Source organism: Ovis canadensis, chromosome 17 (assembly GCF_042477335.2).
Source record: "Ovis canadensis isolate MfBH-ARS-UI-01 breed Bighorn chromosome 17, ARS-UI_OviCan_v2, whole genome shotgun sequence".
NCBI lineage: Eukaryota > Metazoa > Chordata > Mammalia > Artiodactyla > Bovidae > Ovis > Ovis canadensis.
Genome location: NC_091261.1, coordinates 75,784,629 through 75,798,799, shown reverse-complemented (window position 1 = coordinate 75,798,799; position 14,171 = coordinate 75,784,629). Strand labels below are relative to the sequence as shown.

Here is a 14,171-nt window from a genome sequence, read left to right as displayed (position 1 = left end):
GCATGGAGTCTTAGTCACCAGGGAAGTCCCTGTCTATTATTGATGATGATTTTATTTAGGATCCACACGTGTGATTTTGGATCCCAGTATCAGCAGATGATAAAATTAAATAAAATCCATTAAACCATTCCTGCAACTCTATCATATGGATACATCCCCGTTTAAGAACAAATCAGAAGAGGGCTCTTCATTTGTTCATCTCTACCAGAGCCCAGCAAACTCTGCCTATCAAGGGCCAGATAATAAATATTTGGCGCTTTGTGGGTCATGGGGTCTATCTCAGCTTCTGCCTTGCTGTCGTTACCATGTCAGCAGCACGGATGATGTCTGTGTTCCAATAAAACTTTATTTACAAAACAGGTGGCTGGGGACTTCCCCGGTGGTCTAGTGGCTAACACTGCAAGCTCCCAATGCAGGGGGCCAGGTTTCCAGCTCTGTTCTGGGAACTAGATCCCACATGCCGCAACTAAGACCCGGCACAGCCAAATAAATCAATGTTAAAAAACAAACCAACCAACCCAGGTGGCTGACTGCTCCCTGACACCCTTTAGACTGTCGGCTGTATGAACACGGGGACTCTTTCACCCACTGCTGCACCCAGAGCTTAGAACCACACCAGGCCTGGAGTACTTGTCGACTAAATATTTGCTGGAAGAATATGTTTCTGAAAATAACTTTTTTTTTTGCACGGAACAGGTGTGAGCTCCTTAAGCAGAAAAGGCCATGTCATTAGGGAGGGGGTGACGGTAAGAGAGAATATGACCCCTGCCTGTATTTCAGGGTGTCTGACACATCCATCTAGGAAAGCAGCCTGAGTCAGGGAGGTGCTGGGTGGCCCGCAGCTGACGGGGCAAATCTGACCAATTCCCCTCCCCCTCTGCAACTGGACACTGTCAGCTGTGCAGGGTACCCCGGGGTCATAGGGCCCACGCTGTCGAGGGCGACACTGGCTCTGTCCCAGTGCCCCCAGGGCCTGGAGGCACCTCCCTGCCTTGTGCCTGGATCAGACTTGCACCACGGCTGAGCAGTAACAATAACAACAACATCAAGGGCTGGCACTACGGTAAGCACAGCTGAATATCCCAGCCTTTCACTCTGTCCTCGCGGGCTCCTGCACAGGAAGCCTTAGGACTTACGGGAACTGTCATTTTACAGGGGAGGAGACTGAGGTCCAGAGAGGGGACCTGACACACCCAAGGCCACACAGAAGCTGGGTGGAGCTGGCATTCAGGTCTGCCTGACACTCAGGCCCTAAAGTGCTCCCCCGAACTGCTGCATTCTCCCAGCTCTGGCTCGACATGGAGAGTTCCGTGAGGCCCTCAGTGATCATTTCACAGATGGGAAAACCGAGGGCCAAGAAAGGAAATCCAGGAAAGGATGCCAGGCTAGGCCGAGAATCCAGGTCTCCTGAGTCCCTGGCCTGTGCCTGGTCACCGCAGGGCAGTCCAAGCTGCACCCAGGTGGGGCCTCAGGCCCAGGGAGGGGAGAAGGAGGGGGGCGGCAGGCTGAGGTTGGGCCAAGTCCCCCAGGGGTCTCCCATCTACCTGGACCCCCAACTCCAGGCTCTTATCTTTTTTTTTTTTTGTCTCACCACAAAGCATGTGGGATCTTAGCCCTCTGACCAAGGATCGAACCCATACCTGATGCATTGGAAGCACAGAGTTTTAACCATTGGACCAGCAGGGAAGACGCCCGGGCTCTTATCTTAAAACCCTGGCTGCCCCACTGTGGCTGCGGGGCCCAGTGTCCTCCTCCTCACCCCTCCTTTGTGCTGCAGCCACGCTCGGGCACCGTCACAGCCCAGGCCTGCTGCCCAGCTCTTCGCCTGGCAAGGGCAGCAAGTGGCAGCCCCTGGGAGCAGCTTCCCCGGCCGAGCCTAGGTCCTGTCCTGGTCCCGCCGAGCCCAGGCTTTGGCCGGGGGTTCTCAGCACTTGGACAGGTCCTTGGGTGCCTGTTCCTCCCAGTGCACACGACCTCCAAGAGGAGAGCTGCATCTTGTCACACTGGCTTCTCGGTGCTTAGTCACAGGACCTGGCACAGAGCACGTGCTCACTGAAAGGGAAGGAAGGTGGGGAGGAACGGGGAAGAAAGGAGAGACGGAGAGCAAGGTAAGGCAGTCGGCTCAGAAGGAAGTGGGCAGGAACGGGGCAGCACAGAGCCCTCAGAACTCCTGATGCTGGCAGCAAACCCGCGCGGTGTCCCTCCCCGGGGACTTGGGTCCCAGCTAGGAGCCCACAGTGTCCCCCCGTCCCCCAGCGGCTGGAGGTGGTGCTTCCCTGGGAAGCACCGGTTTCTGACCCCTCTCAATGCGCTCTGGGAACAGTTATGCAGTCTGGCCAGGTGTGGCTAGGTGTGGCCAGGTGTAGCCAGGTATAGCCAGGTGTGGCACACTGTGGTGGCTTGGACGGGGGTTACAGCCAAGACGGAGAGAGAGCAAGACAGAAACCGAGAGAACACAACCAGGACCATGAAGCACGCGGACATGGGCGCAGACAGAGAGGGAGGCTCCCACGAGCTGGAGGTGGCGCAGGCCCTGAGGCTGGCAGGTCGGGCACAAATTCAGCTCTGCCTCTTGGTAGCTGCAAGCAAATCTCAAACCTCGATTTTCCCGTCTGTAAAATGGGGGTGGGGGTGTTGGGCGAATCTTGTAAAATGTCTGGTGAGAGCTGCACACGCCAGGCACGTGAGAAGGACCAGATACCAGTTGAGATGATGGTGATGACAACGATAAATAACATCCACAGTTTAGTTCCCCAAAGCGTCGGCTTAACAGTCTAACGAGGTGCTACGACGCCGTAAGGAGGCCTGACTGCCCCATCACGCAGCTGAGAGCAAAGGGGTCGTCTTCACTGGATCCCTCACTATCTCCCCGACCCCGACATGAGCCAGCTGCTCTCCTGCATCCCGCAGCGAGCCCGGCACAGGCTCTTCCAGCACACCCTCCCTCCCCAGGGCCGAGCGGGGCGGGCAGGCTGCAGAACCAGGTCTGGCAGAGACACGCTGTCTCCACGGGACAAGTGTGTCACCTGAAGGGCGGGAAGGCGTGCTGGCAGCGGGTCTTCAGGAGGCATGCCTGGTTACGGCACAGAGTGCCGTGCAGGCCGCCAGGGAGTGGGGGTGCTTCCTGGTGGCCCCCACCGCATCCACCTCCGAGTCAATAAACAGAAAGGACAGCTGGGCTGGGGGGCCCTGGGCTCCCACTGGCCTTGGGGGTGGGGTCTCCCAGACTCCGGAAGCCCGATGGGCACCCTGCGCTCTGGGTAGTGGGGGTGAGTAAGGAGACGATGGAAGAAGTAATAACTGGGAACACACGTAAGGAGCACCCACTGCGCGCCTGGCACCAAGTCAGATTCCTTACGTGCGCCGTCCAATTAAACCCCCGAGTCAACGCTTTAACATGCCCATTTCACAGGTGGACAGGGACAACAGGAAAGGACGCTGATACTGCCCTCTCCGTGTGCCCACCTGCTGCAACTCATCCTCCCAACAACCCTAAGAGGCAGGTACTGTGAACTAGTCCCACTTTCCAGATGGGAAGACTGAGGCCCAGGGAGGTGAAGCCACTTGCCCAGGGTCTCAGGAGGGGGTGAAGGAGCCCGATTCAAACCCAGGTGGCTCCAAGTCTATGGCCAGTGATGCCCCATCCCACTAAGTCCCGCTGTGACTGCATCCAGGAAACATCCACCCCAGGCCTGCTTAGAATGAGGCCCTGAAGCACGGCACAGGCATCAGCTCCTCCCAGAAGCCTCCATTCGAGCAGGCCTGGGTCTCTCTTGGGATCCCACAGGGCACGTGTGCTCACTGTCTGTTGGACTGTGGGCTCCCTGAGGGCAGGCAATGCGGTCTGTCCACTCTCAGACCATCAAGGCAAGACACAGCCCTGCCAGTGGTCTGTGAATGAATGGTCTAGAGAGAATGAATGGTCTAGAGTGAATGAATGGGCAAGTCAGTGGATAAACAACCCACAGGTGATCCCTGGCCCCCTTTCTCATGCCATGAACAAGGCTGTGATCTATTCAAAGCTTCTTGGTACATTCCAGGACTGTTTTTATATGTGCTATTAAATTTTAATTTCTGTTATTTTTTAAAAACAAGTCTTTCTTCTAAGACACCCCGTTCAGTGTGCTGACAAACAGTGAAGGCAGTCTGGTGACGATGATTTTTTTTTTCAAGGTGCAAATAAAAGAGATTGGCCCAGGAATGGAGGACAACCAACCCCCACCCGCCCTAGATAACCAGGAATCTTCCTGCAGGGGGAGAGGAAAGAGCTTAGAACATTCTGGAAGTCCTGAGATCTTTTACACAGACCAATTCAAATTCCTTTTCGGCCTAAAGTTCTATTAATAAAAGGCCTACAGTTCTAAGGTTAAAGAGGAGTCAAGAGAAAAAGGAATGTGGTTTTTTCCAAATGTATCTTTATGTTTTAAAATGACAGAACCAACCATAGCACGCAATACTTTTCAACTGTTGAAAAGAATGAGGAAGATACGTGTGTCCTGATATGGAATGACTTCCAAGATACACTGTCAAGCGAATAAGGCGAGGCTGGAAACAACAGGTGGAGAGGGGAAGGATATATATGTAAATATTTGAAAATGCACAGGGCATGTGAGGAGGACACAGGAAAGCTGTCATCACACTTGTCTCTGGGAGGGGAACCGAGTGACGGGGGGTGGGGGAGAGAGGGAGGCCCAGTTTTAAAATTCCACTTCTTCTTGTATTTTGTAACACTTGCGGTTGTTAGCTTTTAAAAATAAACGTCAAAAATGTACAATCCCATGTGAATATAGAATTCATGTTTCCGAGCATCTCCTCTTCAGGGGATCGGTCCCACCCACCCTGACTTGGCTCCTCTTGGAAAGATTCTTAAAACAGTCTCTCAGGCAAATTTGACTCTTTTTTTTGAAACATCACATGTCAAAACATCTCTGTCATGTTTATTTCAGGCGAGGCCTCAGCTTGTTGGGTGACAGAATTGCAGCCTTGATGTGTCAGTGTGAACCCAGGGAGGAAGCAGGGAGCTGGTGTGTCTCCCCAAATCCTGCGGGATCGCTCCCTGACAGGCCTCGGCCGCCACCTCCACCGCGTCTGAGGCTGTGGGCACACTGCAGGGCCACAGCATGGCTCCACCACCCCTGCTTCTGGTGATTCACCTAGCGGGTACACACACGTGCCCGCGCACACACATACACACCCAGATGCGTACAACACAAATAAACACACACGCAAATATATACACAAACACATGCTCTGTTGCTCCATCATGCCCAACTCTTCGTGGCCACATGAACTGTAGCCCACCAAAGCGCCTCTGTCCATGGGTTTGCCAGGCAAGAATAGTGGAGTGGGTTGCCATTCCATTCTCCAGGGGATCTTCCCAACCCAGGGATCGAACCCATGTCTCCTGTGGCTCCTGCATTGGCAGGCAGATTCTTTACCACTATACACAAAAAAATACATAAATACACACACACACACACACACAAGCACACATACACAAAAAACACAACACACAAAATACACAACACACATATAACAACACACACACACACACAAATACACACATGCATCAACTCACAAACCCAAGGATGCTCATAGCGACAGCATCGATTTTGGTTACCAGCAAGCACAGCCCACGTTTCCTCCTGGTGCCCAGCCCAGTCTGTGGTTTTGTTCAAAGGCCCTGCCCAGGGTCTAGGGTGCTGCCTATTCTAACTCGCAGCTCAGCTCCAACCACCCTTGCCTCCTAGCCCAGCCCTTGGGAAGCAGAGGCCCTGGAAAATGCTTGGTGGATGGTGTCTCTTTGGCCAACTTGAAGCGGCAGCACCCAGGTCGGGGCAGACCTGCCTGCTGCAGGGTCCTGTCTGCACATCACCTGACTCAGTGGGTCACAAGTGGGTGAGAGAGCTTGGAAGCCTCTGTCGTGAGCTCCAGGACACAGGAGCCGGGCCCACGCACAGCTCCAGGCCAGTTTGCCACTGGCATTTGGCCGAGCCCAGAGACGTGTTCAGACAGACAACACCTTGGTCAAAGCCTATAAACGAAATAATAGGTCCATTTGGAAGAAGCTGGTGCTGATGCAAGCTTTTGGGCATGCTGGATAAAGCCCTGAGCACCCTTGGGGCCAGGACCCAGTTAGCAGGACCTGCTCAAGGTGGAGAGAGCATCCAGGCATGGGACCCTGAGCACCCAGGCAATTTGGCTCATCCTGGGTGAGCATGGACCACAGCCAGGTGGCAAGAAACACACTTTACCACATCAGCCCCCAAACAGCCCTCTCACCAATCTGGGATGGGGGTTTTAGCATCCCAACTCCTAAACCAGGGACCAGATGCATTCCAAACTCGGGACAACTTGGATTTTTAGCAAGGCAACAAGCAGACATACTGTATATTGGGAGGAAGCCCCAGTGGAATCTAGAGAAGGGTTTCCCAATCTAGCAAGTTCGACACATTGTAGGGGGAGGGGCTTTTGCTGTGCCCTGGAGGAAGCCAGCAGCATTCCTGGTCTGTACTCACCAAAGCTAACTGTAACCCCTTCCCCACAGCTGAGACAACCCAAACTGTTTCCAGACATTGCCAAGTGTCCCTGGGGAGCAAAGTCACCCCTGGTTGAGAATCACTGGTCTAGGTCCATGCATTCTCTACAGAGAAACTGGTTCTTGGTGGGGACCCTATAAATATAAGGTATAAAGCACAGACATGCGTATAGTACACGTACAAATAGGCCTCCCAGATGGCTCAGTGGTAAAAAAAAAAGTCTACTTGCCAATGCAGGAGACATGGGTTCAACCCCCGGGTCAGGAAGATCCCCTGGAGAAGGAAACGGCAACCCACTCCAGGATTCCTGCCTGGAGAATCCCATGCAGAGAGGAGCCTGGAGGGCGACAGTCCATGGGGGTCGCAAAGAGTGGGACACCACTGAGCACGTACTCATGCACACATACAGATACACACTGGTATCTGGACGTTAAAACTTCATGCAAAGGCAAGTAAGAAAAAATGCCATAAAAGCGTCCTTCAGGGGAATTCCATGACGGCCCAGTGGTTAGGGCTCCGGGCTTCCACTGCGGGGGGCACAGGTTCAATCCCTGGTTGAGAAGGATAAGATCGCACAAGCCGCACAGGGTAGCCCCCCCCCGCCCAAAAAAAAAAAAAAAAACCAAAGAGAGTGAAAAAGGCCCTTTTGAGGATGATAACTTTGAAAACATACTCCCAAACCTGGGTAAGTACTGTTGAAAGGCAACCACAAATGTATTAGCATTTCCGCAGCAAAGTGCATGAACAGTCATATCATACTGTTAATAACCTCCTGTCAGCAAGCTGGGAGAGGGCAGTTTTGCCACAAATGAGGGAGGGCTTTGTGGATTTCAGAATGGTGGGTGAGGGTTGCATACCTTTTACACAAGGGAGAACCGGAGGCTCAGAGAAAATAAGAGACTTGCCCGCGTGGGTGCATGTGTGCTCACGCCAAGGTCTGGCTGACACCAGAGGGATTTAATCAAATCCTGTGCTGCACGGGCTCTTGGCCTGCATCCCTGTCACCCCACTTCGAAAGGTCACTCTGATTATGCAGGTGATGTTTACTGTCGCGTTCTTTATGAGGCAAAAGGACTGGAAGCAACCTGTGTGTCCCAAATCCATCTGGGCCTGACTGAATAAAGTGGGCACAACCTGCAATATGGACCTGCAGTCTGCAGGTCCGCGGTCACGACACGAGGGGCCAGTCACAGAAGAGAACAACGAGAGAGAACCAGGCACAAAAGGGCTCTTGCAGTATAATTCCATTTGGTTGATCTATCTGCGAAACTATGTATATATACTGCATATATAGTTTTGCATGGATATATGGATATGCGTATATAGCATACATATGCAAATATATGCAAAGGAATTATTTATATACAAGCGCTATGTGCTAAGTTGCTTCAGTTGTGTCCAACTCTTGCCATTCCACGGACCGTAACCTGCTAGGATCCTCTCTGTCCATGGGATTTTCCAGGCAAGAATGCTGGAGTGTGTTGCCATTTCCTCCTCCAGGACACGGGGATTGAATCCCTGTCTCTTAAATCTCCTGCATTGGCAGGTGGGTTTCTTTACCACTAAAGCTACCTGGGAAGCTATTTATATATGTACGTGCATGTATTATATAAGCACATATATTTTGCACATATGTCTATGCATACATTTTGCATATATATTGCACATATGCAAAATATGAATGTATTTATATATACATGTGTATATATATCATATATTCATATCGATGTATATATTTTGTGTGCAAGTCAAAGTTGCTCAGTCGTGTCCAACTCTTTGCGACCCCATGGACTGTATAGTCCATGGAACTCTCCAGGTCAGAATACTGGAGTGGGTGGCCTTTCCCTTCTCCCAGGGATCTTCCTGACCCAGGAATCGAACCGGGGCTCCGGCACTGCAGGTGGATCCTTTACCAACTGAACTATGAGGGAAGCCCTCATATATATACAAAAAAATCTTAAAAGATTTAGGGCTGAAGCATCCCGCTCTCCCTCTCCCATCTCCCCAAACTGCATTCTAAGCCTGGCGTTCTCTCTGCCCACTCTTAAACACTGAGCTTCCCAAATAAAAACATGAATTAAGCATGCAGAGCGTGACGTGCTTCCTCCATCCCCATGGGGCAGCAGAGCCAAGATACTCCTCGGCCAGGGCCAGTCTGGACTCTCCAGGTGAGAGGAAGGGGGCAGGCAGCCAGGGCTGAGATGAGGCCCTGCCTATCCAGCTCCTCGGTTCCCCAGCAGACACCGCTACACAATATTCTCTTTTATTTTACTTTTTTTTTTAAGATTTTTTCTATGTGGACCATTTTTAAAGTCTGTATTGCATTTGTTACAATATTGCTTCTGTTGTTTATGTTTTGGTTTTTCGGCCTCAAGGAATGTGGTATCCTAACTCCCCAACCAGGGATCGAACCCACACCTCCCTTGCACTGGAAGGTGAAGTCTTGACCACTGGACCACCGGGGAAGTCCCTATTTTACTTTTAAACACTGATTGGGTACCGACTGTTGACATGGAGACCCATGCTAGGGGCATTCCTAAGTGTCATCTCCAAATGTGAAAACCAGAGGGGCTTCTGGTATTCAGCTCCCAATGGGTCAGGATCCCATTTTCCAGATGGGGAAACAGGTTCAAAGGGACTGGAGTAAAGACGCACTGGACGCACTGGAGTCAAATCCCGGCAGCCCAGTGTCAACCCGGCCTCCTAGGTTACCTCCCTCACCTCCGCTTTATTTATTTAAAAAAATTTTTTTAAACTTTATTTGGCTTTGCTGTGCAGCATGTGGGGTCTTCGTTCCCTGACCAGGGATCGAACCTGTGTCCCCCACAGTGGGAGCGCAGAGTCTTAACCCTGGGCCGCCAGGGAAGTCCCTTGTCTCCACTTTAATTCTTTAACAGCATTTAAAGAATTAAATGTTGGGAACTGCTATATATAGTTCCCAAATGTTTTCATGATAAATAACATTTCAGGAATCTGTTGCTGAGGTCTGGGGGAAATCTGGGAAAGACAGAGGGATTTTTTTTCTGCCCCCTCCCCAAAAAAAGTGCAGGCAAAGGATTTGTTTAAGCAACTCATCTGGGAAAGGCTACGTGATGTGGGAGAGTTCAACTGTCATGGGGGGTCTGAGGTCAGACAGACCTGGGTTCCAGTCCTGGCTGTGCCTCATGCCAGCTGTGTGACCCTGGGCAGCTCGGTCCACCTCTCTGAGCCCACACCTGCTTGTGACGGCTAGATCCTTTATTACCATCTATACTGTACTAGTCTTGAAAAGTGACTGTAGTCGCTCAGTCATATCCAACTCTTTGTGACCCCATGGACTGTACCCCGCCAGGCCCCTCAGTTCATGGGATGTCCCAGGCAAGAATACTGGAGTGGGTAGCCTTTCCCTTCTCCAGGGGATCTTCCCAACCCAAGGATCGAACCCTAGTCTCCTGCATTGCAGGCAGATTCTTTACTGTCTGGGCCACCAGGGAAGTACTAGTCTTAGATTCTGCCGAATACTGCTGAGATGGCCCTGCCATCAAAGCACCTCCTGACCAGTGTGAAGTTCACTTTCTGCAGAGACAGCCTTCCCAGGGTGTCACTGGGCTTTTTTGAATATGCAGTTTACAAACAGGCTCACACGTCCACCTGCGCACGCTCGTGCACACCACTGGCACAGAGCGACTCTGCTCTTTTGCCTGGGTTTTTTCACTCAGTGGAGGAGCTGGTTGGGACCTCACTTTGGGTGCAAAGAATCCAAGTCCCCAGGAAGGGGTTGGGCACCAGGGGAGGAGGTCACGTTCAAAAGAGATGCCAGACGCCGTTTCTGCTGCCTCCCTCCTGGGGGAAGCACCGGTCGGGGGGTTGCCAGGACCCGTCCCTCCCCATCCTGCTGGAACATGCCAGCAGGGTCACTCTGCGGCCCCTGGGGGAGTCATGGTCACGGTCACTGTCCAAGGGGAGGTCCCTGGAGGGCTCTTCACTTCAGAATCCAGCTCTGCGGCCTGTGCTGCCAGAGAGAATGAAAACAGAAGAGGATGCGGCCGAGTTCGCCTCTGAGTCTCAGCCGCTGCCCTCCATCCCCTCGGGCTTTCCAGTACTGTGATGCCTGCGGCCTGATGGTTTTTTAATTCAACCCACCCACGCTGGGGAAAAAAGCCAGTGGCATTTTTTTCAGATCTTCCCCCAGCTCCCTATTTATAGCATGTTGACAAGCGAGGGATGGCTTCCAGCAATAACTGGGGAACCCACACCAGGGACCCAGGCCTCAGGTGGGCCCCACAGCTCTCAGGTGGCTCTGGGGGCCACTGGGACCCACTCACCGTCCCAAAGAGACGGGATTCCCAGGTGCACATGGCCAAGGGGACTAAAAGAAGGTTAGGTCTTCCCTGGGGGCTCAGTGGTAAAGAATCCACCTGCTGATGCAGGAGAGGCAGGTTCGATCCCTGGGTCAGGAAGATCACACATGCCACGGGGCAACGAATCCCGTGGGCCACACCTATTGAGCCGTGCTCTAGGGCCCGGGAGCTGCGACTACCAGAGCCCACTCGCCCTACAGCCTGAGCTCTGCAGTAAGAGAAGCCACTACAATGAGAAGCAGCCCACACACAGCAGAGTAACCCCCGCTCACCACATCTAGAGAAAAGCCTGGGCAGCCGTGAAGACCCAGCAAAGCCACAATACTCTTTTTAAAAAAGCAGGCTAGCCAAGCATTATGAGAGCCAAAGGGCCCCAGGCCTCCCGTGGGGGACACACCTCCTATTCGTTTTCCTTTCTTGCCCTGAAACATCGCCAAGTTCTAACATTAGCCACGCATGGATCCTGGCAAGGTCTGGGTTAACTAAGAGTGATGGGGCTTATACGGGGCTCCCCAGGGAAAGAAGGAGGTTCTGAGTGGGAATCTCTGGTGCAGACAGGCCTAGGTTCCAAGACCTGCTTTGCCCCCGCCTAGCAGTAGGGCCCTGGGTCGGGGCAGGGGGGGGTCTCACTGGGCCTCAGTTACCCCATCTGTACAATGGGAACAATCATCATACTTCATTCAGCTGTTGTTGAAGACCAAACAAATATTTGTTTTAGGTTAGGCAAGTCTGGGTCTCCTTGAACAGGAGGCCACATGACTGAAAACTGCCCCAGCTCAAAGTCTGCACTCTGTTTTGCCAAATCTTAGGACTGCTCTAGGAGTTTGTCCAGTTGCTGGCGGGAGAGGGGAGGTGTCGGGGGAGTGTCATCTGTTGAACTGCGCCAGGTGGAAGGCCGGAGCCAGGTGTTGTTGTAAAGTTAACTAGGGAGGACATGGCCCCTCCAAAGGAGTGTCATCAGAGTGCGAATCCCTGGAATGAAAGTGACCGCGGTGAGTGGGGCTTAGATCGTCGGGCGGGAGTCAAAGCCTGGAAGGCTCCCTGGAGCTCCCTGGGCTTCACCCACCTGGTTTAAAGGGAGGCCAGGTGGACTGAGAGCCACGGACAATATCCGCCTGGCCACAGCCCCCAGAACCATTGGAAAGCCAGACCCACAGTCCAAGATGGCAGTGGTGCAGGGTCAGGGGGATGGAGCTGTAAACACGGAGCTCACATGCTCCTTGAGGGGAAAGGACCAGTTTGTGACTCCAAGTCCCGCTTTGGGCTTGAGAAGCCCCCAGGAAGGGGCTGGATTCTACAACTTGTGGACAGGCTTGTGCACACTGCTGATTTTTCTCCTCACGTAACTGGATATAGCTTCCATTGTAGACGTGAAAAAAAACCACGTTCTGACAAATTAGAATATCGACTGGGATGGGTTTCCCGTTGCTAGGCAACCAGAGGCTGTTGCTACGGTGCACATCCCATCCTCTAGTCACCCCCGCCCAGGACTTGAGTGTGGAATAACGGGGTACTACAGATGTTAAAGGTCTGGCCACAGCAATACTTGATGGAGAAATTTGCAGCTCATTAATTCTTAATCTTGAACAAATACCCACCATGTTTGTGGTGTTTCCTGGCTTAGGGGGTGCTACCACGTGACTCACTCCCATTGCATTTTCCCCTCCTTCAGCCCCTAATGGGCAAGGACTATCCACAGCCCCATTTAAAGCTGGGTATGTGTGTGTGGGTGCTGTGGGGGAGGGATGGCCAAGGCTTGGCGAGAGAAAGGGGCTTGCTCCAGGTCACAGAGCTAGGACACAGTGGAGCCAGGGTTCAAATTTATGTCTACTGACCTCCAGACCTTGGAAGTTGCCAGGCAGACCCATGAACTCGGGGTCTAAATCAGAACCACTGGAACTCAGCTTCGAGAAGCTGGAAAATGGGGATCCACTTCGACGGACCATCTCTTTACATACAATAATTGTGGGGAGGCACGCAGCCTCGATCAGCTAATTCTGAACAGGTCCCTCCTCACAGAAGCAAGGCTGGTGGCTGCAGCCTGCCCAGTCCCTGTCTCCCTGTGGCCCTCCTAGGCAAGCCGCATTACCTCGGCTCCCTGCTTCTTACTAGGTAATTGCCTCTCTGAGCACCACAGGCAACGAGTGTTCCTTTTATAAATATCTTCAAAGCAGCATCCCCAGAATTCCCAACAGAGAAGAGATGAACACAGATGCTCAGGGGACCCCTTAAGACTGCCTAGATCCCATATTAATTCTTACTCCATTGCTGCTCAGTTGGGAGCTTGTTGAGGGGGGGTGTGTGCAACTGGCTGGGGCTTCTCTCTGCTTAAGTACTGAAGCTGGCACCCCTCTCTTTCAAAGTGAAGAACAGATAGGGATTGGGATTCCCAAAGCCCCAAAGACAGGCCACCTCCCTGAGCTCCCTGGAAGCCTCCTGAGGCAGCTGGTAACCACAGACCACTCTGCACAGGCATACAAGCTTCTGGCATGTGATAAATGATGCCCATGCAGGGTGACCCAGGCCGTAAGGTCAGCTTGGCAATACTTCCATGGGTTGCAGAGACACAGTCCTACATTTCTTTAAAGAACTCTGAATTCCCATGAAAGATTATTTGAATTTTTTTTTCATCACTGCAAGCTGGCAGTCCACCTCTAAGATGAACCCCAAAATGAAAAAATACATGGAAATGCCAGAATCAGGAATGGTGCTGTACTGGACAATCCGTGTATGTTCAGCTTGGGGCTCCTTAATGAATCCAAGAAATCAGGACAGAGTTAATTCAAAAAGGTGGCTCATGCTATAGTGAAGGGAAAAAAAAGAGCCTGTGCAAACTCATTTCTACAAATGAACCCAGAGAGATCACGCAGAGACTGTGGCAAGCGGACTGTGTTACGAGGCATACATACTGCTTCTCCCTATAGGAAAACTATACTCCCTTCTTGAGCACAGGTGTGGTCATGTGGTTTAGCCCTAGCCAATGACGTGCGAGCAGAAGTGATGTCATCTATTTCCAGGCAGAACCTTTAAGAGCCAGTGATGGATGCTACATTCTCTTTCCCTCAGCCCTGTGGTTGGTCATCCCTGGCAAGTTGCTCCACTAACCGGGGCCTCAGAGTGACAAAGATATGAAACATAAACACAGCCAATGTCAGTGGACGTGTGGAGCACTCAGGGAAGAAAGCTGTCTTTCTGTTTAAAGCCACTGAAGTTTTGGGGGCTGTTTGTTACTGCAGCATAACCTAATCCACCCTGACAGATGCAGGGCAAACAGTTTTTGAGACAAGGACAA

At 52.2% G+C, this 14,171-nt stretch overlaps 1 protein-coding gene and 1 long non-coding RNA gene across 4 annotated transcripts in view; one reads left to right on the top strand and one right to left on the bottom strand.

The window, feature by feature from the left end:
• The window catches only part of KIAA1671 (KIAA1671 ortholog), a 181,010-nt gene that overhangs the window by 20,360 nt on the left and 146,479 nt on the right, over positions 1–14,171 (bottom strand). The window lies entirely within an intron of this gene.
• LOC138422941 (uncharacterized) lies at positions 914–4,778 on the top strand. Its single transcript, XR_011250069.1, has 3 exons — positions 914–1,063; positions 3,413–3,503; positions 4,174–4,778. It is a non-coding gene; the product is annotated as an uncharacterized lncRNA (long non-coding RNA).